Source organism: Bombus fervidus, chromosome 14, assembly GCF_041682495.2.
Source record: "Bombus fervidus isolate BK054 chromosome 14, iyBomFerv1, whole genome shotgun sequence".
Classification (NCBI taxonomy): domain Eukaryota; kingdom Metazoa; phylum Arthropoda; class Insecta; order Hymenoptera; family Apidae; genus Bombus; species Bombus fervidus.
The window spans coordinates 9,351,877-9,378,303 of NC_091530.1; the positions used below are offsets into that span (position 1 = coordinate 9,351,877).

General features: G+C 36.5%; 1 protein-coding gene across 6 annotated transcripts in view; it reads right to left on the reverse strand.

The window, feature by feature from the left end:
• Positions 1-26,427, reverse strand: part of Sns (sticks and stones) — a 479,087-nt gene that overhangs the window by 188,929 nt on the left and 263,731 nt on the right. Inside the window, exon 1 of one of the 6 annotated variants that reach the window (XM_072016814.1) lies at positions 15,972-16,224. The exons of 4 other annotated variants lie outside the window; for them this stretch is intronic. The gene's annotated coding sequence lies outside the window, so the exon portion shown is untranslated. Of the gene's footprint in view, positions 1-6,460; positions 6,569-15,971; positions 16,225-26,427 lie in introns of those variants that run through there. One more of the 6 variants, XM_072016813.1, reaches the window with a different exon arrangement.

Sequence of the window (26,427 nt, forward strand, 5' to 3'; positions counted from 1 at the left end):
TCTCGCCGCTTATCCCGGAGATAAATGATTTCATGCTCAGCTTACGACATGTCATCGTCGAGGTCCTCGTTTCTCTTCCCTCTCTTCCTTCTTCTCCTCTTGTACTCTCGTCATCCCTTGTTCTCGTCCCCTTTTCGACGCTCGTCGAACCGAGGAACGTCGATGATTCTTGTTTACGGTGACAGGTATAAATTTACGTGGAGGTACACCGTAGGAGGTCCTCCTGCGAGTCTTTACACGTTTCCGATGTTTGATTGATACTTTGGTTTCTAGAGCAGTAATGCTTTCGTCGCTCATGTGTGAAAGGTTTCGACAGTGATTGTAGTTTAGCCAGGTAATGTGATTAATGTTGATCGACGTCCGGATGCCTGTGATTTAGGGTTGCTGTTTACGTTCGTCTCGTGTTCTCGTCAACTAATTTCTTTCGTATTGATTAAAGAGAATTTTGAATGAAATGGAAACTCTATATGCGAAAGAAAAGCACGTGAGATGCGAAGATTATGACGGTAACTGCAGAAAGAGCACTCATAGATATAAAAGTTCTATATTCAGTTCATTGCAGCTGTATTAATTAAAGGGAATGTTTAATGAAATAAAAGTTCTATGTTAGAAAGAAAAACACTCCGAATATGAAGATTATGGTGGATATAATATTTGTTTCATTTTCATTCTGTTCATTTCTGTTGTTTTAATTAAAAGGATTTAATGAAAGAATGTTTAACGAAATGAAAGTTTTATCTTTGAAAGAAAAGTGCTTGTAAGTGTAAAGATTATGAGAGTACGTAATTGAAAAAATAATGCTCATAGACGTAAAATTCCTTTGATCCTTAATCTTTACCTCTTGATTAGCTACTAAATTATAAACGATGTTTCCAATACGATTCGCTATATTTTTAGGAAGAATATATATTTCAATGAAAATAAATGTCGCTTAGATAATTGTATCTTTAGATATTTTAAGACAACCTCTGCATTTTTAACGATCTCGAACGATGTTAAATAAGCTCGCAAGATCGATACGTGCAAGGTGAATGAACTCGTCTCGGAGAGAACAGAGCGTCTAGCTAACGAAGAATATGTAATTAAGTAAGTCTATTAAGAAAAACAAAAGTCATGGTGAAATTTCTATTCAAACAAGATCCCTGTCAATCACAGATAAGTTCCACTTCAAGTATTTATACAAGACCTATTAATCTAAAAAAAAAAGAGAAAAAAAGCGGAATCTAATTTCCTATTTCTTAACAAATTACGATATACTTTAAACATCTTGGAGAATGTACAAAATAACCAAATACTCCGATCCAATATCGGATTTATCATATTTTCCCACGACTCTGTCGTTTTTGCTTCGATTACGGTTATCTTCGGCGAAATCCAAGAACTCGTTATAGCAATCCGAAGCTTGGAAAAGCTACTAAAATTGAGATTTATAGAAACTTGTCACTCACGATCCGCTTCGAAATAACAATAGAGATAGACAGAAGAGACAAAACTGACAATTTCGACGGGTAGTCTAATTCGTTGGGACAGTAGCGAGAAATAGGTAGAATTGGAAGGGCTTGAAAGATCGCCTTCTCTTTCGTCGTGGTATCATCTAACGAAATGGAACTCCTTGGTCCTGGTATCGTTCGGAAGAAAAACAACGTCGCAAAAGCAATTACAAGTTTGAGGAATTTAATTTAGTCGACAGTGTTGTCCATGGTCTCCTTTTCTCTCTCTTTCACTTGTATTTTACAAAGCTTCCTCAAAGTGTACGACACTTGCAATGACGACGTCGTTTCGAAACGAGCATGCCGATAGTCGAGGAATCCTTGCCCCTCTTTTCTCACCACCGAGTTTGTTGCTCTTTATCACGAGTTCACCAGCAGCAGTTCGACTCCTCTATATATTATTTTTCTATCGACTTTCGAGACCGAAATACGGAGGCTTGGAGAGAAAGGTGCGCGCAAAAATTGTCAGCAGAGTTCGTACGGGGATGAAACGAGCTGAAAATTCGAGCAACGCCTCGTATTTCACTCGAACAGGTATAAATAACGTTTGAACATTTTAAGATTCTGTAGAAAGCATTGTTCGGAGGTTTATGAAAAAGATTGTGGCGTTTTACAAACGAGGAGAAGATTGCTTTCCTTGAGATAAAAATTTAATGATCTTTTCGAAGGTTTATTTGCTAAATTGCTTGAGCTGTCGATGTCAAAGGAGAAATTTGCATAGGAGTGAGTGGTGGCTTCTTTGAAAGTACATAGCAAGTCTTCTAATTGATTAGAAATTAATTTGCTTTATGGATACTCCTGCTACGTATATCTACTCTTGAATATTTGAAAATTAATCATACTAATATGGTTTTATACAAAACTTCTTGAATATATTACTTTTCTTTAAAGGAGATATGTCTTTACACATGAAAGTTCGTTCTTTGAACGAAGTCACTTTAGTATATCACTGTTCGATCACCAAACGATAAAACGATTAGAAAATCGACTATTTATCATGTTTTTCCTATGTGGTTTTCACATTAAACCTAAGTAAAATGTCGCGATATATTGCACTTTAAATAAAAGAAGGGATCGATGTTATTCAATTTTTGCAAATACTGACTCCTACACTTTATTGACAATCTCGTAATTGGCACATCACTTCCAAAACTCGGAGCTCGTATTGCATCGAGGAATCTATGAGAAAGAAACAGCAGAGTCGACTAACTAACACAGACAGAAGCCGGACGAAACTGGGTGCTCGATTAGTTCGAAAATCCGAGGTTTTACCAGCTACAAGTTCGCCAACGAATAGAAAAGAGGCAGAGAGAGAAAGGTGAATACACGAAACGTAGCCTTAAATCTTCCTTGACGTCACGACGAGCGAATTCGTTGGTATAGCCGTGGCCCGGGATTTTATCGGATGGAACGATAACTAAATCAGCGGGGAAAAAACGTATTAAGGAGAACAGTAACGCGTGCAGTGAAATCGTGCAATTACCAGGATCGATCTCGCGACCGCGTTGCACACTCCGTAAATCCGTAGAAATAAAGTTGCAGCTCTGCGCGCGACGTTGGAAATGAAATCGAGCTTAACCGGCCAGGATTTTTATTTCGTTCGAAGGTGTCGCGAAACTTTGGCGTGCAGTTTTTCCTGAAATAAATAGTCGAATCAGGGATGTTAATGGAAATTACGAAACAGTTGTAAACGAGAACGAGATAAAGGAATTTAAGAGCTTTGCGAATAGGTGCGCAATGATTTGGAATTATGTTATCTCGCGAGAAGTTATTTTCATTGATTATTTCATGTAATCAGACTAAATGAAAATGTCTGATTACATTTGCTGCAATCAAGGATTTGGGATTAAAAATCAGATAGATTTTTACTAGGCATCGAGGATTTTTATGAATTTAAAGCTCCATATGTGAGAAGATTTAGGTAAAGTTATTTACTGTAAGTAGGAAGTATCGAATAATACGGATCAGAAAGGAATTAAACGAACCTCTGAGGATTTGATGGATTTAAAGCGTCGTGATGTAGGTACATTAGGTGCCTTAAAATCACGTTACTTCGTGAGAATTTAACTTGAAAACGAACGAAAATTAAGAATGAATTAAAACTCTGACAATTGTACAAATTTCGAGATACAAGAAGCTTTGAAAATCAAATAATTGGATTTTTAAACACTCTAATCTAGAATATGATGATGAAGAATAGGGGAAATTTAAGAAAAGTGAACCAGGAAATAGGATTTAGAATTGAGCGGTAATTTCTATAAAGTTTACATTTTCATTTTACCGAAGAAATAATCAAAACTGTCATATCACGGAGAACGTTTAGTATAATATTATAAATGTTTCGTATTTCATATCTACACAGGGATAGTCGCCTAAAATTTGATCTGCTCGTTAATGGTTCTGGGTTAAGTCTGGTAGGGATTTACTGCGCAATTAACTAAAATTTACTGCATAATTATTAATACATATTACACGGTGCAGGACGACGGTTAAAGGAGAACAAATGTCTTTGCACGTTTCGACGATATGGAAATTTCGAGAACGAGCTGCAAGTTTAATGAAACAAACACGATAACGTTGACGTTATTTCTCCTCTATAGATTACATTTCTTGCGAACTATCGCGTGATAAAATTTATATAACGAATAACTTTAAACAAAATATGCTACACCTTGATACATTAATCTTCAAGAAGTAATTATATTTTTCTGCTATAAATAAACCAGTTTTCATCGTATAATGAAACACGATGAAAGATTATTCGATTACACGACGATAGATTACTTATTTATGTCCTTGTATTTACGTACTTTCCAGACATAGCTTTCATCCTAACATCTAAATCAGTGTTTCTTCTCGTTGTATTATATTTGCATTAATAAACATTATTTTTACTGTATCATCGGTTACACGCTACATAAATCTTAAATCTGAATTATTCGAATCATTATAAATGAATATAAACTCTAAAAAGATCTAAAGACTGAACTATAAATTGTAAGAGACACAAAAATGTACAGCTAAGATCTCGCATAAGGTTTCAAACGTTTTATAAAGAAGAATGCGAAATTTCGTCATTTCCAAAAAATATTCAAATAATTAACAATTCCATATTCTCCAGGAGAACCAATTTCCTGAAAAAAATGTATACTTTCCTTAATACTATCACTCATTTAACAACCGAATAATGTATCGGAGAATCTTATCACCATATCCATCATCGTCGTACCAACCCGGATCTCGTTTACGCCTATGATCAAATTAGCCATTTTCATAGCCGACAATTCGCCAATTAATCACTCGATCGTTCCGTGTGCCATTCCAAACCGACTGACGTCAAACGATCGCGACTTGTCGCGTTCACCTGGTAGGACAAGGAACGGCGGACGCATTGTTTTGGTTCACCGCCGCCACGGAGTATCCGGCACACGACCTGATTCTCCGGCTCTCCTCGATCTGTCGGCCTTTTGCGTCATCGTGCACACACGGCCGGTCCCGTGTTACAGAGCTAGTGCCCACCGTTTTAAAGGTCAGAGCCTAAGAACACGCCGATGTACGATTTCCAAACGATGAATCAGCCCCGCTTCCGTTCACCGACGATTCAACGATCCGCGTTCCCCCCGGCCCGCACTATTGTTCTCATTCGACACGGAAATACGCGTGGATTTGCTGTCGAGCGAGCCCGCGAGCGTACACCACGAGAACGGCAATTAATATCGGCGAAGCTGAAGACGTCAACGGCAAAGCCCGTGCCAGCCTGCTGTGCCTGATCATTTTTCTAACTGGCCCGTTTTTCAAAGAATTTTTGACGGTTCTTGCATGGACATCCCAGGTTTTTGTTTCGTCGAATTGGCTTTGCTTAACGGTGCTCTCTTGGACAACGCGAAAATTGGGACACCGACTGTTCGCGAAGATGAAAACATCGCCTCCCTATCATAAATGACTAAATTACGTACATATACATGATACATACACGTTTGTACTCTTCAAGTGCACGTGCATATGTCTACGTATACATACATATGTGCTATTATATAGGTATCACGCAATTACATTATACAGTGAAATTACAGCTATGTACCTCGCAGACACCCACTGGTCGTATGATTTTCCTTCAAATTAGGCTGTTTGTTATGTATTTGAATTTGCGAGGAATTAGTTGGTACGAACGAATTCGCATTCGCCTCTCTTATTCGCCACGATGAAGGGAATTGTAAAGGTATGTTGAATAAATTAATTTGGAATGGAAGTCGAAATTTTTAAAGGAAAGAATCCACATATAATCCGAAACCGCGTTATTTGAGAGCACGTATACCGTTTTCAGGTATGGTTACAATGGATGTGTATTCGGATGGAGTGGTGTTCTGACGAATGCAACTGAAGACTGGAATGCATGCCCTCGTAAAATGTATATACCTGTTTGATTACATTGACGTATTGAGTTCGTCAGAAGGTATCCATTGTAACCATAACCTAACGCGTTGCCTGTCGTGAAAAATATCAGACATATTGTGAAAATAGAAGATATTGTGAAAAAAAATGACACGTGAACAAATTGTGAAAAAATAGGTTCTTCGAGAAAAGTACATTCAATGGTATTTAAACAATCTTATCGTTATATCGTTCAAGGATAAAATAATTCAGAAGGAACCGCACATTTGTAATTATTGTGGCGGGCGACGCGTCAAGCTTCGTGCTACGACATTTGACTAAAGGCTACAGTCACTAGGTAGGTCCATGTATGGTTGAAATTCATTTATTTTCAAACCACGAAACGGAGAGAATAGATCGAGAGAATAGAAAACAGAAAACAATGAATCGGAAGATATAAGAATTTCGTAAAACGCTAACGTTCGTGCTTTTTCCAAAATTGCGAGTATCGAATATACGCGATGTTTCGGAATGACGCATTAAATCGCGAATTTCACGGTGGTCAAATAATTTTTGCAAATGAAATTGGTGTTACGTACATGAACTGTTATGGGTTTGAATTGAAACATCACGATTCTCTTGCGTTTCTCCTTCGTCGAATCTATTTTCCAGTTAAACTTGAAAAATCGTACGTACCTGAAACAGAAGAAGCTTATTTTAGTAACAGTGAAAATATTCGCACAAATAAAACGGATAAAAAAGAAATTGAATAATTATGATTGCCATCTTAACATCTAATTCCTACATAGAATTAGACTTTTATAAGTTTTTTGATATACGATAAAGTTAACATTTTTCACAAACTTTTCTACCACGATACTTTGTATTTCCACTCATATTCTAAAAATTGTTCTCAATCTTTGAACGATAATAGCACATTTAATGTCTGTTTAAAACTGAAGAACTGCAAAAGTAGGTACGAAGTGGTAGTAACGATAAGATCGTAAAACAAGTTCTAAATGGTCACTCCCGACAGAGACGTGCACTGATTGTCATGTGCTTAATGCCATTATACTCCGGCTTCCTGTTCTGTCGTATATAGCGCTATTCGCAGGAACACTAGGAGGTTGTAAATCTCATTGGACTTGCAACGATATTCGGTGCAATGTTACGTGTCAAATTAACATCCCATGACTAGTTCAATTGGCACGATTCACTAAGACGTATTTTATGAATAACAGAATAATGTTAAGTGTGTTTTACGACTAGACTTTCACAGAAATAGAATTTACAAACGATATTAACCAACCTGTACTTGTTCACAATTTTAATGAGACACATGTGTATGTAATAAATTTCCAAGTAGGTAATCGTTAAATGAAGGACGTATAATTTTCTGTAACATGGATTGAATTTTATAGAATCCTAAATAAAAATTGAATTCTATGCAAACTTAGACTTGAGTATGACTTCCTTGATTGATTACTGATCAAACGACATTTTGGAATATTTCGATGGAATTTGTAAATTTGTATTATGGTAAAAACACAGTTTTTCTCCTGTTAATTTTATTCTCGAGAAAATTTCAGATCTAGTTGTATTATTATATTATATTATATAATTATTCATTTAGTCTCTAAATAAATAATTATTTATCATATTTACCTTGTTTAATCTCTAAATTATATTCTACTAAACTCTCGTCCGAGTAATTAAAGTAACAGACAAATTCGTTCAAGACTGATACACTTTAGTCTCGAAACTGGTTGGAATAAGACAGATCAGTTTTTAGAAACACCGCAAGACCGATTGTTCCGTGCTCGACGTTTTTCAAACGAAACAATCTTATACCGTTACGTTTTTCTTTAAATTTTGATCGATCTAACGGATGCATCAAGATTCAGGAAGCACGAGTCTGCTCGCGGATGACGTCTTCCTCTGTTAAAAGATAAAAATCAACAAACTCCCTCGAGGAAGCAATCATTCTCCCCGTGTAATATACTCCTCGTAAACGGCATTAACTTGGCTAATTCTAAAGAAAACGAAGGAAAGTTTCCACGTAATTGTATGACTACCAATGTTATTAATATTACTATATATGTTTCTTACAATTTTTCTTTCCAATTAAATCATTAACATTATCCATACATCCGCCATCATCTCGATGTACATGTATCCTAACATCCTCTAATAAAATAAACCTGTACAACGCTAATTGTTAATATGACTCGCTTAAAAATTTTTTTAATCCTATGAACTTCCATAAGACCGAAGAATATAACGGAGGCTTGTCATCGAAACGCTACTATAATCGTCCCGAGCTACCTTTATACGATTCACAATCAGTCAATCTGAACAGACACCAGCAGCGAGAACATTAACAGAAATGTAATATTTCATCACATCGATCAGTCTCTTTCCCTTAGTAATCCTTTTGCATCTTGATAAAGATTTGGAGGATAAACCGCAGGAATTCTCATCTCCCTGCTCGCGATACACGTTTTCCAGCTGGGGAAACCGAGCGCATTTCACCTTGGCCGAACAATTTCCGTACGCCGATATCGGCGATCTTGAGTGGTTCGATAGTTGCGCGGAAGCTCACGCGTCACAAATCTCCGTTCTCGCTTTGCTTATTTTTACTCCTTTTCTTCCGTCATAATCTCACAAGAACGGAAACACGGACAGGCTAAGGTAGGATTATTTAGGTCAGAATGATAGATACTGGAAGCGAGCTAAGTAATTTGTTTTGAAATTGATCGAATCCGGTTATGAACAACTTTTGATCTAGAAATATCCGTTAACATCATTAAGCATATAATAAGTATTAGATATGATACCATTGAATATTGCAATTTCTCTATATAATGGATAATCGATTGTTCAGATACTTTTCTGATCTATGCGAAATATACCCTTGTACTAAATATAACAATTTTTATATGTACCCATTTTCGGATTTGAAACATTACCGGTATAATCACACAAATATAATCAGATCTCCTCACGGTGTTTAATGAAACTTCAAAATGCTTCGTATAACATACGTAATATATTTATAAAAGACATCTACGAGTGTACTACTTTCTTGAGTCTATATATGTTGCCTAAAGCAGGAATGTTTCAAACGTAGAAAGAAATTTCGGATTCCCCGTTAATTCTAAAAAATTAGAAATTTTTCTGCTTATACCTAAACGAAACTAGAACGGAATATGATAAAAATGCACGTAGGAAAGACAATATTTGAATTAAAACTAATCATACAATATGTCTACGTATATAATTATGTATTGTTCACGCCTCGATAAAAAAAAGGGAGATAGATAGATAGATAGATAGATAGATAGATAGATAGATAGATAGATAGAGAGAGAGAGAGAAAGAGAGAGAGAGAGAGAGAGAGAGAGAGAGAGGAAAAGAAGGTTCGTCCTTCTGTTTGGTCGCGAGCAATTACGAGCAGCGAAACCGTCTCGAAAAAGCAATTCTGGCCGTGCATCGGGACAGCCCCAGAGTCGGTGTAAACAGCGAACGGAGTTATTAGAGCCCCGTCATTTCCGCGACCGAACAATCGCGGTCCCACGCTCCTTACGCGCTGATTTGCGCTCCACGGGGCTCGCCCGTTCACATCCTGCGATTCAAGGCGTTCATTTCCTTCCCCTTTTTATTCCTTCTCCGGTCTCTTGCTCCTTGATCAGCGTTAAGTCCAATCACCTGTCGTCTCTTAACTGGTCCCAATCTGTAGAGTTCTAACGTGAAATAGAGAGCTTCGTTATCGTGATATGCGGTGACTGTGGTGACGATAATGATATCAAAGGGGAAGATTGAATGGAATAAGTTCCGTGAACGACGATAGGGGATGGTTGTGGTTTTTATATGCAGACGAATTATCCTGCTGTGGAATATATGTCATAGAAGAAAGGTATACATATATAAAGTTCATGAAATTTACGTATCGCTAAAAATATAAAAATCTGTACGACGAAAAAATTCAACGTAGAATGAGGAATTAATTTCTGTAGAAATTTATAGATTGTCATTGAGATAGTTATCGCGATTATGGAGAGAATTGTTGCAGCTCTTACATTTAAGAAGATTAATGAGAAACCAGATATTATTTGACGTTTCGAAAGGTGTATTAAAAAAAGCAGTGTTGAAAGCACGCGCGCGAGCAAGGAATCATGATAAAACAAACGAAACACACGAAACGTCAAAGTTAATAACGTTTTTGTGCGAAAGCAACGGCTATAGCTCGCTTCGAATTTTTTGCATTATATTCAAAACGACGAATTGCACTTGTCAAGGAGATTACCATTCGCGGAACGAATTTTAACTAGAACAAATTTATAACAGAAAAAAGTGTCGCGATTTTTCCACATCTGTCTCTGTGAAAAGTTGATAGTTCAACTTTTAGCCCGAAATAAGATTTGAATGACAGTATCTGAAATGTACGTCGTTCAAAAATCACCTAGTCAGAATAAGAAACTAGAAACCAGATTTTATAAATTACAGAAGGCGCTCTATGAAAAACTAGTATTACGCGTATATATGAGAGCATTATATAAACGAAAATTCCTTTTACCACTATTTCTATGAAATTATTAGCGTTAATATAAGTTATAAGTAAAATTCGCAAATTAGGTTTGTCAAAACACAAACGCTACGAATCAAAACCGCAACGCTCCGAAATCCAAATCCTCCTTAAATGTTACCCGATGCCTTTTACCAGTATTCTCATAAAATCGTTACTGTTCGTTAACTCTATTCTATCTCGAAGCGGCGCTTTCCGCTATTTCCGATACGTGTAACTTCCTCCCCCGTTCGACTCTCTCCCACCTTCTCGCCAGTTTCCGCCCCGTCACGTGTTTCGTCGCAATTTCCGTTCCCATCTATCTCAGGTATTCCCAATTTTTCTCCGACTTGTCTCGTATTTCCTTCTGTCTGAAAATCCAATTTGATACGTCCAGTATCTAGAAATCCGATTTCACGCATTCACCGGCTGGAACTAAACGTGTATATCCCTTATTACGTGTCATTCGCAGCTCGGCCAGCGAACAAACGTGAGCCACCCCCATTTTCTAAGACGCGTTTCGTCCGATCGCATCTCTCTCGTCATCGCGATTCTAGAAAACCTTCCCGCGATCGCCGACTCTTTCTTTCCTCATTCGAATTTATCGTCATCCGTTCTCAACACGTTCCTCCGTTCTCATTCGCGTTCCATTGATCGTCCCGTTTCCTTGAATCGGCTCCAACGATGACGATTCGATCCTCTTCGGCGACATGGGATCGGTGTAACGTTGGCTTGGGAGGAAATAAACATGGATGGAAAGATTTGACGGCGAGTTACTAGTACGAGGAAATCATCGATGCTGTTTTAAATAGCGAGGCAGTTCTGCAAGATGTTACATTGGATCATTTTGTCTAGAGCAAGCGAACGTATGAAATAATAGAATTTTCAAAATGATATCTAAGTATCATGAGTATTTTACTCTATAATTATAAGATTCTTTTAAAGTTCAGTTCTATTTTCGTTAGCGCGAGGTAAATGAACGGAACAATTTTTACGAACGCCTTCATTTTTCCAACAATTCTCAAATAATAACTTTAAAGAAAAGTGCAGACAATCTTCAATCTAACGATGTTCCTTTCGATAAAAACTTAAGCAAAACCAACGCGTCTCCGAGAAAAAACGCAAAACTAGAAACCTCTCCGGACATCTCCTCCCGTGTCAATCTTCTCGGCACGCAATCAGAAAAATCTTCAATCTTGGAAGTCGTCTGTTCGAATTCCGGCTTTCGCCTCGTCGAAACGAGTAAACCTCCAATAACTTGGAGGCAAGAGAAGCTCTAAGAAGGAACGTGCGCAGAAGGGAAGGTCGCATAGAGAACTGAAAGAGGAGCAGATTCACGTTGTTCTTATCGTAAATCCCGGTTCATACAGCTGTCCCTAACAACTTTCCTCTCTCACCTATTCGCCGAGTCGCGTCGTCGGTCCATCAAGCGAGATCGTCCTGTATGCCGTCTCGGTCGTTTCCCTTGTGGAGGAGTTCTCCCGTCCCGTAGAGACTCCATGAATCCTCCGAGGCGTCGCAGAGCCCAGCTGCCGTTTATCATATTGCCGCGATCGCTTCGAATCGCGTTTTCACGCGGCGTTGCCCAGGATTATTCAATCTGGCCGGGAATGGCCGCGCCAGGGAACGGCTTTCGAGGATTGAAAGCTTTCAGAAAGGCGAAACGAGACATCCGGCCCCGCCAGATCCGCTATCGAGGATTCACTGTCAGAATGAAATTCGAATTTGGAAGAGGGAACGCCAACTGGATTCCTCTTTTTTCGCCCTTCGTTGCCGAGCTCTTTTGTTCCCCTACGTTCCTTCGAACTAACGTTTCGTGTCACGGCTACAGAGTTATCGCAAAGACAGGCCGGTTTGTTTGACTCGTTTTCTGGCACGAAAAGCGAAAACAGCGATAATTCACGAGATTTTTTCTACCTCTGCTGTTTGGGTAATATTTTTTCGCCGAAATCTCGCCATTTATCTGTTGCCCTGTGAAGGATTTTTCTTGCTTTGGAAGGGCCTGTGAAAAGCGATGTGTTTGTAAGGTTGAATTTTTACCGATGAATGAATACGATGGCCTTTTTCCCTGTCGTCGAGTGACATTTTGCGTGGGTGGTACGGGTTTATAATTATAGGCGTGCTGGCTTATCTGCTTCGTCATGGACGTTGAAAAGAATGATTTATTACTTCATTCGTGTATAAGAAACGTTTTGATCCTTTGGCGATAATGTTCTACCTGTTTTAACGGGTTACTATACATACCACACGTGTTAATTTTCAGATAATTCCCATGCAACGATCGAGTGAAATTTGCTATCTTGGATTCGAATTATTAAAATTAAATTCGCCCCTTCTTTTTTTTTTTTTTTAATAAGCAAAGATGTTTTATTAAAAATTCTGCTGATCTCTTAAAACGATCTATCGACCACCAAAGAGAAAATATGGAACACGTTGAAAAATTGCCAACATTTAAGAAAACCGGAATTACCGTGTCTCGGCTGGAATCAGGGCTGGAGCAGACCGGAGCCGGTTATTTTATCATTTTCCTTCGCAACGCTCCGCCGATTCGCATTTCGTGCCGGCATCTGGAGAGAAATCCGCGATTCCGACATAAAAATTCCGGGTTCGCGCGTTCTGTCCAAGATAATCGGATTTTTCACACGTTCCTTTCGGGTGCTTGCGCGAACGGACCTTGATAAGGCGGCAGAAACAAAATAAAATTAGCTATTAATCACATTCCACGGAAATCTGTCGTGCGGATTGCTCATCTACGTGCACCAACAAAAATAGTAGAAACGGAACAGAGAAAAGGGAGAGAGAAAAACGGAGAAGGGAGGAAGACGAGTATGGCCACGGCACGTTTCACAATTTATCCCCGCAATTTCGGAGCTACGGCAATTATGGACGGGCATTTATAAATATTAGCGGCGGAACTGCGTGTTCCCGCATGCTGGCGTTTTCCGTGACGCGTTTTTTTTCCGCTACGAAAAATCAACATTCGAGAAATACGTCGACATTTTAAGCGTCAAATACACGCCGAGCCTCTCCCCGCGGCCAGACTTTTGGTATCCGATACAAATCCGATGTTCGGTTTCCTTCGCGCTTCAAAGAATCAAGGATTTCTTGATTCTCACAATTTTTATTCCTGACCCATGACCATTTTTTTGTTCTCGCAATAAACAAATTTTTGATAAGGGATATTGGTGCGGTGTTGGTTACAAGATGAATTTCTGTATGTACGTATGAATACCAGTTAATTCTAGAACGTTGATTTCATTTGAGGATACTCGATCAGTATTTGTAAGATCATTGCGAAAGTACATTCAACTATGTGGAAATTACTTTGATTAAAAGTACAATGGTTTGAAGAAATTAGGCGTGTATAAATTAAAATTGTATTTGAAGAAAACGACACCCTATGTACAAAATGTTCTACAAAGTATAGCACTAGCAAATAGGATATGAATCTACGTGAAAAAGTAGGTAAAAAGATAGATGGATATTTCTAAGTAAGGCTTTATTTGCGAGAAAATCGGTTCGAGAGAAGAGCAAATGCTCGCGCACCTAATTCTTTACTACCTGTAATCCTATTGGTTGTTATCAATATAAGCTCTTTTATAATATTGTCGATTCACTTGGATCGTTTATATTCATTCCAGTTAATTATATAAGCTGAAACGATCCGTCTGAATATCGTCGAATAATTTCTTCTTGTATAGTACTTATATATTTGAGCAGTATCGATATAAGATGTTGATGTCTATCAGTTTATCTATTTTGAAGTTAATTTGGTATATTATCAAGTCTTAAAAGTATTGTTTCTTTTTTTTGGAATAACTTAGGTATTCGAAATTTTTCAATTGGATTTGAACCTATTTGTAATATACATAATTATACCGACGATATTTATGCAAATTCGTCATATCTTTAATAGTAAAATGATATCTATTATAACGAGTACCTATTTAGATAAGCTTAGGATATTTTACATAATTTGCATATTGTATGCATTCCGTGGATTTTTTCAATTTTAAATTTTTCACAAGTTTAGAAATATCCCTGATCTATGCATAATTTTATCTTTGAATTTTAACTTCAACGCATCTTTCATATCTGACCAGTAATTCTAGTTCCACTTAACGTCGATGATTATAATTTTAATAGATAAGCACTTTATTTGTACTATTTTATCATTTCTTATTCTAGGTTATATATCTATTATTACTCCTATTTATTCTAAATATTACTATTTTTTTATTCTAAATATTTTCTTCAATATGAATCTTTGATTGTCGATATTATTATTTTCGTATAATACGAGTATTAAAATAAATGAAGAGATTCTTTTTAATGATCTAATGATACCAAGTCTATGTGTAACGATAAAACGGTAATAAAAAACATATCGATAATATCATACAAACAGTAGTATGAGAATATCTGTATAAATTTATAACAGTACGAACATTGTTAATTTAATCCTTTGTAACTTAATCCTTATTTTATGGATGTAATTTACTTTTGAAATATCTCTGTATTAAACGGGCCGTGTTAAATAAAAACAACTTAGTACATGTCAGGGTGCAGTTGCTTTCAGTGATTTATACTCCAAAACAGCTGACACCAGTTTTATATTATCAAAATATTGTATAAACGCGAATGGCGGATAGTTAAGATAAAATAAGAGTAATTGAACGACTGTTTGAGATATATAGATTTGACTGCAGTAAAATGTGTCTAAATAAACCTTTTGGAGGTGATGTATAGAGCATAGAAAGGTATGCATATAATATAAGTGTATGATGCATGTGCAATGTGCATGAAAGAGATTAAAAGATCCAGTAAAAGCAGGTCAACATTTCAGTTTTAGCTTAGATTTTATTGCTAAAAGCATTAAAACAAAACAAACAGAGAAAAGCTAAAAGTAACAGAGGAGAAAATTATAAGATAAAAATTAGTAATAAAATTATAAAAATGTAATAATACAAAGATAGAATATACTTCAGTCGTATCCTATAAATTAGTAGGCTTTAAGTTGGTTTAAATAAGATTTTACGTATTCAACTTGTGTATATATTTAACCTATTTGCTCCGTATTCCTTCATTTATACCTTTGAAAGATCTCTTTGCTGGGGAAGAAGTTTTACCTAGTTTTAAGTGTATCATTTTAATTACGTTAAATTATTATTAATTTATTTTCTCATATCTTACAAAAACCATTGTAATCATATAGGTACAATACACACGCACACACACAGATATATATATATATCATTCTTAACATTTTAATAACCCAAGTGCTCTCTTAGATTTTCTTTTAGATTCTAGGTTATCCTTGTGAACATTTAAATGATCAATATTAGTCCTAACCTAAATAATGCTATAAGATCAAGCCTAAAATTATGTTTAGAATTTACAAAGGATACGTGTTCTATCATCCTGACGAACACGAATTGAATATATGTATTAATTGATATATATATATATATATAGATTCTTATGAGAGCATGTATTTTATGTCTCATTCGGGAAAGATATTTCATCAAAACACGTATTCACTGTACCTTAATCTAAAGTTAATAAATCCAACTGCAATATTCTATTTTTCGCGACACACAAAACATGTATTACTTCGGCGTCGTCCGTCTAATTTCACTCCCCATGAACCTCGCGCCAGTCTTTTGTACAATATCCACAGTTTTTCCTCACTTCCTTCATGACACATTATTCGACACGCGATTCACGTCCCACGATTCGCGACACACATTCTAAATCGTCACTATCGAGTTCAATCGCTACAAATTAATTGACGCTATAAATCAATATATATCAAAGATGGCGGCGTATCAGTTTCAACAGAAAAACGCGGGACGATCGACAATTCTCGAGTAACATCGTGCGTATTCACGATTGCGCAGAAAACCAGCGCGCATCTCACTCAGATCGGCTATTATAAGCAAATATGATATTATTATTATAATTATTATAATATTATAAAAATTACTATAAATATGATATTATTAAGCATACAGTGGCTTACGAAAGTATCATATGTGAACGCTTATCATAGAAAACCTTTGTGTATATATTGTATGTGTTACAGAAAATATTTCGTTAGCACTGTAACGAGATACGACTGTCATGATTGGTCAAATATGAAACTAATCTGGAAATGTGTGTAAAGGTTAGAAACATTTATCTTAAACATATATTTTACGAAAAATTAATTAATAGTCAACAACATAAATAGTTATCTTAAACACGTAACGAGTATTAAGCATTATCCCATTGAATATATCGAGGCTTGTTAATATAACGAATAATTGACTATTTAAATACTTTTCTGACTTTTACGAAATATGCACTTGCACTAAATATCTTGTAATTTGTGTATATATTTCTAGATTTGATGCAAATCTAACCAATGCAATCATGATAGTCGAATCTGGTAACAGTACGAAGGAAATTTTAAAATGTTTCGTATATCGTATAATACATAGTATATTCATTAAATATTCGAATACTTACATGCGAAACACTGCATCGAGGAAAAAGACACGAGAACGCGCGTTCGATGGTTCTCGTGCGACATTGTGGGTATTTGCGATTGCTCGGAAAAACTGCGCGCGGATCGTTAAGATCCGAGATTAATTGCGTACGTATGCACGGGAACGCGATGGTGAATAATTTCTAGCGCGTCTATACGGCTATGCAAATCGCGGTTCGTGCACAAGCCAGGGCAAACTGTTCGAAAGTAATTCGCCAATAAGAATAACAGCTCGGAATGGCGGATATCGAAAACACGCCATCGGCGAACGTCCCGCAATTTGCATTTCTGATACGCTCGCGATACACCGCGCGATGTAGCGCGGCAAAAAAAGAGATGAGAAATTGGAAACGGTTACACCCCCGATGTCCCCCCCTGCCCCGGTGTAATATTTTACAATGCCTCGCCGGGGACAAGGTGTTCGAAGTCTATGCACGTTCGCAACGCGGAGAAAAGAAGAAAAAAAAAGCGCTTTGGTTTTAAATGAGAACAGTGCCTCTTTTCGATCGTGTTGCCCCTCTGCTCGTCTTCACCGGTAATAGACCGTATGTATTTTAAAAAATGATTTCCATTTATCTGTTGACGCACTGGGTGCACGGAAAATGGATATCAAGTATGAAATATGAAAATTGATTTTTCGTTCGGCGCATAAGGAAGTGGAGGTTATAACATTTCGAGTAATAATTCGCCCTCTTCCTAAAAAGGAGTCGTACTTCATCGGTTCAACAACGGAATATAAAGGAAAAAGCCCGTTCTCGAATGTTGCTCGTGTTTCTTGCTGGAAACTTTTTAAGAGCTCATTTTTTACGAAGATCTTGTTCTTTATTTATTCTCCCCTCCAGTCCAGTACATTATTACTCGGTCCCAATATGGCCGTTTCGAGGCATAATAAACGGAATTTTCATACTTTCCTGTCCCTTCTGTTCCGTTCTTAGTTAAGTGCGCACGTGTGTGTTCAATTTTTACAGGATGCACCGCAGCCTCGTTCAGGCGAAATTTTTCGCGCATACATCGCCGAATATGAGGCGCGTGAACGGGAGAAGAAGTAGCTGGCAAGCTATATCATTTTGGAGTTCCAAGAAGGAAATGAAATGTGTAACGACTCCTTCTAAAACGCCGCGCCCTTAATATGTTCGCCCCTCAACGTCCTTATTTTGTTTGTTCACAAACTTTTTTACCCTGAAGGCTGTATAATAAGGTGAACTCACATTTATATTAGTAAAATGTCGCGGTGTAACACAAAATTACGGCACACAGGATTATATGAAGAAGTTCAATTTTACTTGAGATTTAAAATATATTCCCGGTCGAATAAGATAATTCACTCGCATTTATAATTATCATCGATGTATAGAGTGTCGAAAAGCTAAATAATGAGAACGAAAGAGTAAGACAAATTCTGACGTTGCAAATATTTTTTTTTTTTTTTTTAAATTATACATAGAAATATCCTAAATTATTTCTAAACATATAGACAGAAATTCGAAATAATATCGCAACAAAATTGTTAAAGCATCCATCGAAAAAGTATTATTAAAGCATTTTATAAATTACATGTACACTACTAGGAATAATTTTGGCCAACGATGCCTACGACTTTTAAAGCGTCTTAAATTTCGTACGCGGCGTTTCACGGAAAAGGGCCATCGTTTCACTAAACCGTCGGCGACAAAAATTGGAAAGGTCTACGGTGTGCTTATGCTAAAGTACCCCCATTGGCACGCGGCCAAACAGTGGTGGCGACGATTGTTTTTGCATCGAAGGAATCGATTCTCGCCCTCGAACATCGTAAAACCAGAACGGCTGCGCCCGTGCCACCACGTGTCATCGTTCCAATCACCGTTTGCCCTTTGAATTTGGGAGCATTCGAAGAACAAAGGCATGGAATCGTTTAGTGTCATCAGCGAAATTGGAATGAGAGGGGCGAACGAGCAAAAGTTTCCAAACGAAACGATATCACTCGACGTCAATAGGCTGGATATTTATCGAACGACAATTTCGAGTAGGCGTTAAAACAAAATCATTTAATACGAATAATACGATATTCGGTTATTGCGTTTATGTAACTTCATCGCTGACATTATGATTTATGATTATGTTTTAATTGAAAATTTCAAGGAACAAACGAGTCGAAAATGTTAAGAATATAACAGAGGGAAAGGACAAAAGAAATGTTTGCTCTTGAATGGAATAATTGAGTCATACGCGATCATAACAGTTTCTGAATTAGATTTCATAAATTTCAATTAATTTTAATTATATATATAATTTTAACTTAATTTTAGTTTGGATTCTACGTTTTATAGATCGATTGTTTTCATCGTATTGAACATAGAATATTTATTACTATTGTTATTTCTATATAGCTATAGGATCACAATAGCTATTATTTTATTCTTTGGATAAATCTATCACACCGTTCTGAGCCGAAAAACCTTTATTGCACATTCTTACATGGACTAGAGAAAAAAACAAAAAGAATATCTTAAACCTATCGAATAAATCTATCGATTATATCTAGAACAATCTTCTAGTTACTGTTTATTGTAACTAGCGCATCTGCATATGGATGGCGAGCATGAACTCACGTTGTCATTTTTCAACAATTACAATGAATTATTCTAAAATCGAGTAAGCTATGGGTCATTTACGACTCGAGAATACAAGTTGTAAATGGAATATTGACGATATTTAATTCAAACGATAATCACAATTACTAAAATATTTGCTCCTCTACGTTAAACACTTCACAGAATCAAATACTTCATTCTGTTAAAAAAATGTCACGTATACGTTAATTAATTGAGAAATTCCTGAATATAAACATCTAACGCGAATTGCGATAAGGAAGAAATGTTACTCGGGTTAAAATGCAGACTTCGAAGAATCTGCAAACAGATCTCGAAAACAACCTATCAGAAGCACGCCATACTTTATCTCATTTATTGCGAATACTTGCGTGCTCCTCATTGGAATCTCTAAATCTCGATATGTACTTCGTCGTTGCCGGATTCCTCATGAACCAGTTACCGTGGGTATTCAACTTGACAACCAGTCGTTACAAGATAGAAACGCGTGACCAGCCTAAGAATCGTGACCAACAAAATGCAGCAAGAGAATGATGAGTACAATCGTCGTTATGTCTGTCAGAATTGAATATTTCTAGAAACGCATTATGTCTCCATTTTTGCACGTCAACTGTTAGTGGTTTCTAACTTGAAAATTACGCATAATCGCTGCTTTCTGATCATTATCGACGTTCGTATAATCATTTTCTTGCAACTGTACAATATCTGAGGATAGAAATTTTCTAAAATTACATCAACTAAATATACAGATAGCTGCATCGTTCTTAGAGTAATAAGCTGAGAATTGCTTTCTGGGTAATTCGAATCATAAAGGAAATACGTTAGATAAACGAATGATAATACAACTGTTTGAGTCAATTTCATTTTAAGTAATTCATAAAACTTCGAAATTTTATACATCAAGAAATCTTCAATTCACTTATTCGTCATGAATCTTCTTTCATTTCCAACCATCCCATCATAGCGCAACGTAAATAATCGTGGTATCATACCTTTAATCTTTCACGATGAATTAAGCAATACATGAATGAAGCCTCGGAACAAAAACACACAGGAAAAATTGTGAAGCAGGGAATATAACGTAAAATGAACCCTTTGTGTAGGTATTCATTTCGCAAAAATGTGTATATGCAATTCAAAGTTACAACCGACTATAATTCAAGTTATATAAACGAACAACCATACAATTTTTCAAGCTACATTAATTTTAAAAAGCTGGAAACTGAAAAAAATTCAAAATGCAATATACAAAGAATCCTTTGATCCAGACGAGCAGAAATCCTTTTCCATATCAAGTCACCCTTCGTAGTACACCATGAACATCCATAGAACGATGCCTTTAATCTCTCACGATGAATTTAAGCCATGAACGAAGGCGCGGAATAAAAACACGTAGAAGAAAATTGCAAAGCAGAATGAAAATAGCATCGAACGAACCCTTGCCGTGTGTCATTCATTCCGCAGAAATCAGCGTGCAGGAGAACGCACAGAATAATGCGGCAGCATGTAAATAGAAAGCGTAGCCGCAGAGGCTGGGAACATTTTTAATCGCGTTAATTAAATACCCTGAGCGAGGATCGAACTCGTATTTTGGTTTTAATGCAACTGCGCTGGCCTAATGGAACGAGAGAGGCGAGGCTGACAGCAAACATTACCAGGCATTTACATTTCAATGGGAACCGACGTGGCCCGTTCCTTTAATTTTCCACCCTCGTCCGCCTGTGTGTTACCCGTGGAAGTTTGCAAGCGATACATTACACACACATACTCTCTCTCTCTCTCTCTCTCTCTCTCTCACTCTCTAACCCTTTCATCCATACCCATATTCCCTTCAACAAATAACGTGTCGATACACCTTACGCGAAATTAGCAGCAACGCGGTCGTACAGTACCACAAACGATCGAAGTTTGCAAACGACACTCTGGCCGTGGATCTCTGCAAACAATACAAAGCGCACGACGATACTGGTGATACCTTCGATATCGATGAGGCCACGTGTGCTGAGCTGGCCTCGATAAACACCAAAGGTGCTTGTTATAATGCGCTCGAACAATGCTGTAAACACTGTGCTACCAAATGAGATCACCGATTCGAGTGACTGTTGCCACAGGGTGTTTTCCGAATTGTTATCAGGATTTAATGATGTAGATTTACGTGTCGATAACGGCGTGTGAATTTTGGCTCATCCGGAAAGTGAAATATTTTGTTAATACACGGTTGACTGCTCAGAAATGTGCCTAGGGAGGTTTGTGTATATCATATATATATATCAATTTTGTAACTATTAAAAGCTAAGATATAGAAAATTCCGTGAGAAAAACCAACTTTCTGATTTAGGGCTATGTAAGAATATTTTAATACAAAATATTTATTAAAACGAGAATATGGTAGGATTAAGTTAAAAAGCAAGAAATTTTGTGATTTTAGAATTGTATCAATAAGAATCGGAATCTTTTCGAATCGAAGGTTTATCTTTTTCCTTTTACGATTTAGATTGGAAGGATTTGCTTATTTATGAAAAGATTTCTGCATTAAGTACACGTATTCCATAACATCTCGAGTTCCGTTAAATCTCGCAATGGTAAGCATTCGTCGAAGCTTGTCCCAAAACTCGCCAAGAACTGCAGATTTCAACGGATTACGGTACACCTTCATATTCCGTTCCATTAAAGAACGAAATCCGAACGAAGTTGAATCGATTCTGTGCTGCGCCAAAATCCAACCCCCGAATTAGCCCAGATTAACGAAATTTCCAACTTACCTACTTTCTTCGACTTTTCAAATCCTCCTTTTCCATCGTTCCACTATTGCATGACCCCTTTTTCTCGGAATAAAATCATCCCACCAAAAAAAAAAAAAAAAAAAAAAAAAGAAAAAAAAGCAAAGAAAAAGGAAAAAACAGTTCAACAAAGAACAACTTCAACTTTTTAAATTTGTTCTCTCGGAGAAAAGTTCTGGTACATCAGTTGCTTTTAACGAAAGCCCAGTATTTGCTTGTTCAGATTACCTACATTAAGCTACACCTGTTCATTTTCGTAGTAAAATTGTTAATATATCAAAATATCATATACGTGATCAATTAATATCGATCTTTTTATTTAATTCCTTACTTGGACTCTGTTTCGACTTCTCGCCAAACACGAGTACGTTTTCAACAAATTCAACTTACCACGATTTAAAGACGATAACTAGAATTCTCCCAAATACTTCGTTCTTGCCGTTATTAAAATCTAACTTTTTGGACACCCCGTAGAGTCGAGTAAGATTTCGCTGGAACAATACACACCTACGGCTAGTTAATGCATATGTAAAAGTATGCACACCCCTCGACCCCTTTTACTCGTATTAATACGATGAGGACCCGTGCCAGTGAAGAAGCCTCTCGAATTTGAACTTTTATTTCGCGCCCCTCTAAATTAGCACGATGTCGTTTACCGTGACGACAGATGGTGGTCGAGGGATCCCGTAACTCTCAATGACGTTCATTGTGGACGTCGAAATGAGAGAGGGCAGATTCAAAATTCGTCGCTTCTCGAGAAGGGTAAGGGACGCACAATTAGCTAGCCGTTAGTTGGGTCGTTTCTCACACTGGCAAACGACTTGACGATCGAACGACACGTCGTCACTGCGTTGATAAATTAATGAGAAGTCTGTCCCTACGGAACACGAAGTACAAAAATTGATAAAACAATCTCTTTGTAAACAATTGATTGTTTACAATCGCATGAATTACTGATATAAGTTAAACGATGCTTATTGGTAGTTGAAATCGTAAGTTACCTTTTAGAGAAGAGGAATTGATATTAAAGTATAATCTGGCAACAGAAAATTTATCACAAAAAGAAATGGTCCACGGTATATAACTCGTGTACCGTACGTATCACGTGTTATCTTCCTGTTCTGTTTTGCTCTCATGAAATGTTTCACAGAAGAAGTATAATTGATATTGAATTATTAGCAAAATATACTGGGTACTCTAAATATACCAAAAAATTAGCTCCTTTTCAAAAGCACGTCGAGCTAAACTAAAACATAGTCTGCACATTCAAACATCTTGGAAACGACAGCAAGAAAGAGGAAAATCACTGCATGTTCGCCTCGATCCATCCACGCATCACGTTTTAACTCCATTTTCCATTCGCTGTGTTCTAAATCTAAAATCATGTACCATATGCCGACAACCTGGTAGAAAATGGAAGAGAAAGGAAAGAAGACGAGGAAATTTAGCAGATGGAGATTCCTATGTCCTCAGGCTGGTCGAGTGTATGGGTGCAGGTTGCATCTGGCGACACCGAGCCTCATAGAAGCACCCCTGAAGCAAGAATTCAAGGTTTCCGACGGGCCTCAGGCACGCTAAGGCATCTTTCGCGTTCCCTACAACGCTGCAACGTCTTCTTTCCGGCTGGTTAACTGTCGCTCGGAAATACGACCAAGTCTCTTGGCACGGACGAACTTCGTCGGCATCTCTACCGGAAAACCGCTGAACTCAACTGCTTCTTCCCTTCCGTCCAGGATTTATCGTCCTTCTTTATTAATGATTTATCTTCTTCCCGTGTCCTCGAATATTATTCTTTCTTATAACTTTGGCATCGAAGAAACTCATAACAAAATAGAATATTCTATATATGTGTACTAGAGAACTTGCAAATCAGTTTGATTTCTAAAATAGAAATAGGGAGATACACTGTCGTTAGTATTAAAATATTTATTTTATTCTGTCTTTTATATCATAAGGTTCATATGATACGAGTGAATTAAAAGATTTAGAACTTTCTAGAAAAAGATTTTAGAATAAAACAATTAAAAATTAAAAGCACTCGAAAGCTTCCATTTTTTCCAAATGTCACGAAATGTTCAAATGCTTATGGTCGTTAGAGTATGAGGAAGATACAAAAAAAGAACAAATATTATATTTTAATCTTCTACCTAGTGAAATTACTTTTTCATATTTGAAATGAAAGTATGTTTTAGTACAGTAGCTAGCCTCCAATTTGTGCAACATAAAAAGATCTTGAATATTATGTTACACAAGTATGCGTATACCAGCGAACTAATTGCAACTTTAAGATGTACCCGGCGACTAATGTTTTGCATTTAATGCCAGTTTAACATGGATCGCGTGAGTCAGAGAAACTTATTCAGGCTGATTTGTGTACTGGCATGAAGTAGTTGAATTAGTCGGACCATGTGAATTCATTTGGCTAGAGCAGTCAAACTGCGGGCAAGTTTATTTGCCTGAAGCAACCAGAAGGTTAACCTACAGAATCCCTCGTGCACTCGTTGACCCAGCTTTTATAACTATCGTCTGTATGAATGATGTATTTTGCGCAATTTTTATAAATGTCATATTGTAAGTGTCGCTCAAAATATTTTTATTTACAAAAAAAAAAAAAAACACATCTGGTAGTATTTCTATTTTTAGGCAAGTTATTTGAAGAATACTTTTATAATTATGCAATCTTTGCTTCGAATATTTTTATAATATAGAGCAACAGATATAATAAAAATTAATTTGTTACTTTTATGACACACTGAATATAATTATAGATCCATTCTAAAGTTAAGTATCTTCTTACTATTTTGAAGCTTCAAAGCACGGCATTGAAAAAGATCGTAATAATTTTAATAAAATACAAATTTAGGATATAACATTGGAATGCAAAAAGGTTTTTCTTTTTTATTTGGAAAACGATTGAAAAGGAAGATTGTCATATTCAGTGAACTGTATTACGATAATGTAGTACTTTTCAAATGACGAAAATAGCAGGCAAATTATGTTTCTTTGAAAAGCGTTTGCAAGACCTCTAATTTCTCTGCATTTTAACATACTGAAATTACAACGCCTACTAAAGCATAGAATAAAGCATTCATCGGTTTCGGTATTTATATTGGAGAAAATTCCAGCGCATTTTAATCAGAACTATATTCCTCAACAAAAATGAGCTGTTTAACGGTCGTTTAATGCGAACGACACGCAATCACGGGTCGTTCAATTTTCCAAAAACGTGTCGATAGAATCTCACTGGCTGCCGCGAGCAAATTAATGTCTCCTCCACGCTGTGCTGCAGGTAATTAACTACCAATCAACTAATACGACCTCGAAAGTGTGACCCGTTTTCAGATAGGCCCGATGCCGCGTTGACATGTAGATATGGCATTTAATAATGAACATTCATGATTTCGCAAAATGTGACACGTAAAACTCGTTTCTGCTGTAATTTCATTATTAATAAAATCACACGGTGACCTTTCATAAATAATACATTCTTTTAATAAAATTACTTTTCAATTAATATTAAATTAAATTCAACTTTATTACTTGTATATTATCTTTCATAAGTGATAAGTTGCACCAGGTGTTAAATTCGTTTCACGTTGAATTTAATTCTGTGGTTAAATGTATCATGATTATTTTATTCGATCGATCATTGTTTAGTTAATTTTTTTATTTACTTTTCATATTTCTTTCACAGGAAACCATTAAGAATAATATCTATCTTTACTTCTACTGATTCTATCGCTATTCACGACTATTCATTTGTAGATATATTTTTCCATAATTTAATCACAATCTTTGATTGGAAACTTTCCAATATCTCGCCTGACTTTCTTTTTTATAAATTTCCTGTTATTAAAACATTTTCAATTTTGATCAATTAATAAAACGTATAATCTATGCTCAAGAGAGAATATTCAGCGAACAATTTCGTTAAGTAACAATTGCTAGAATCGTTACGCAATTTCTTTTAAGTGATTTTAATTGATTAATAGCCAGTAAAAGTGGCTATTTGTATGAAACGTCTACGAAATAACATTTAATATCTTCTAATGTTCATAATTCCAATAACGATCATGATCAGATTTTCTCATCAAACGACCTCGAA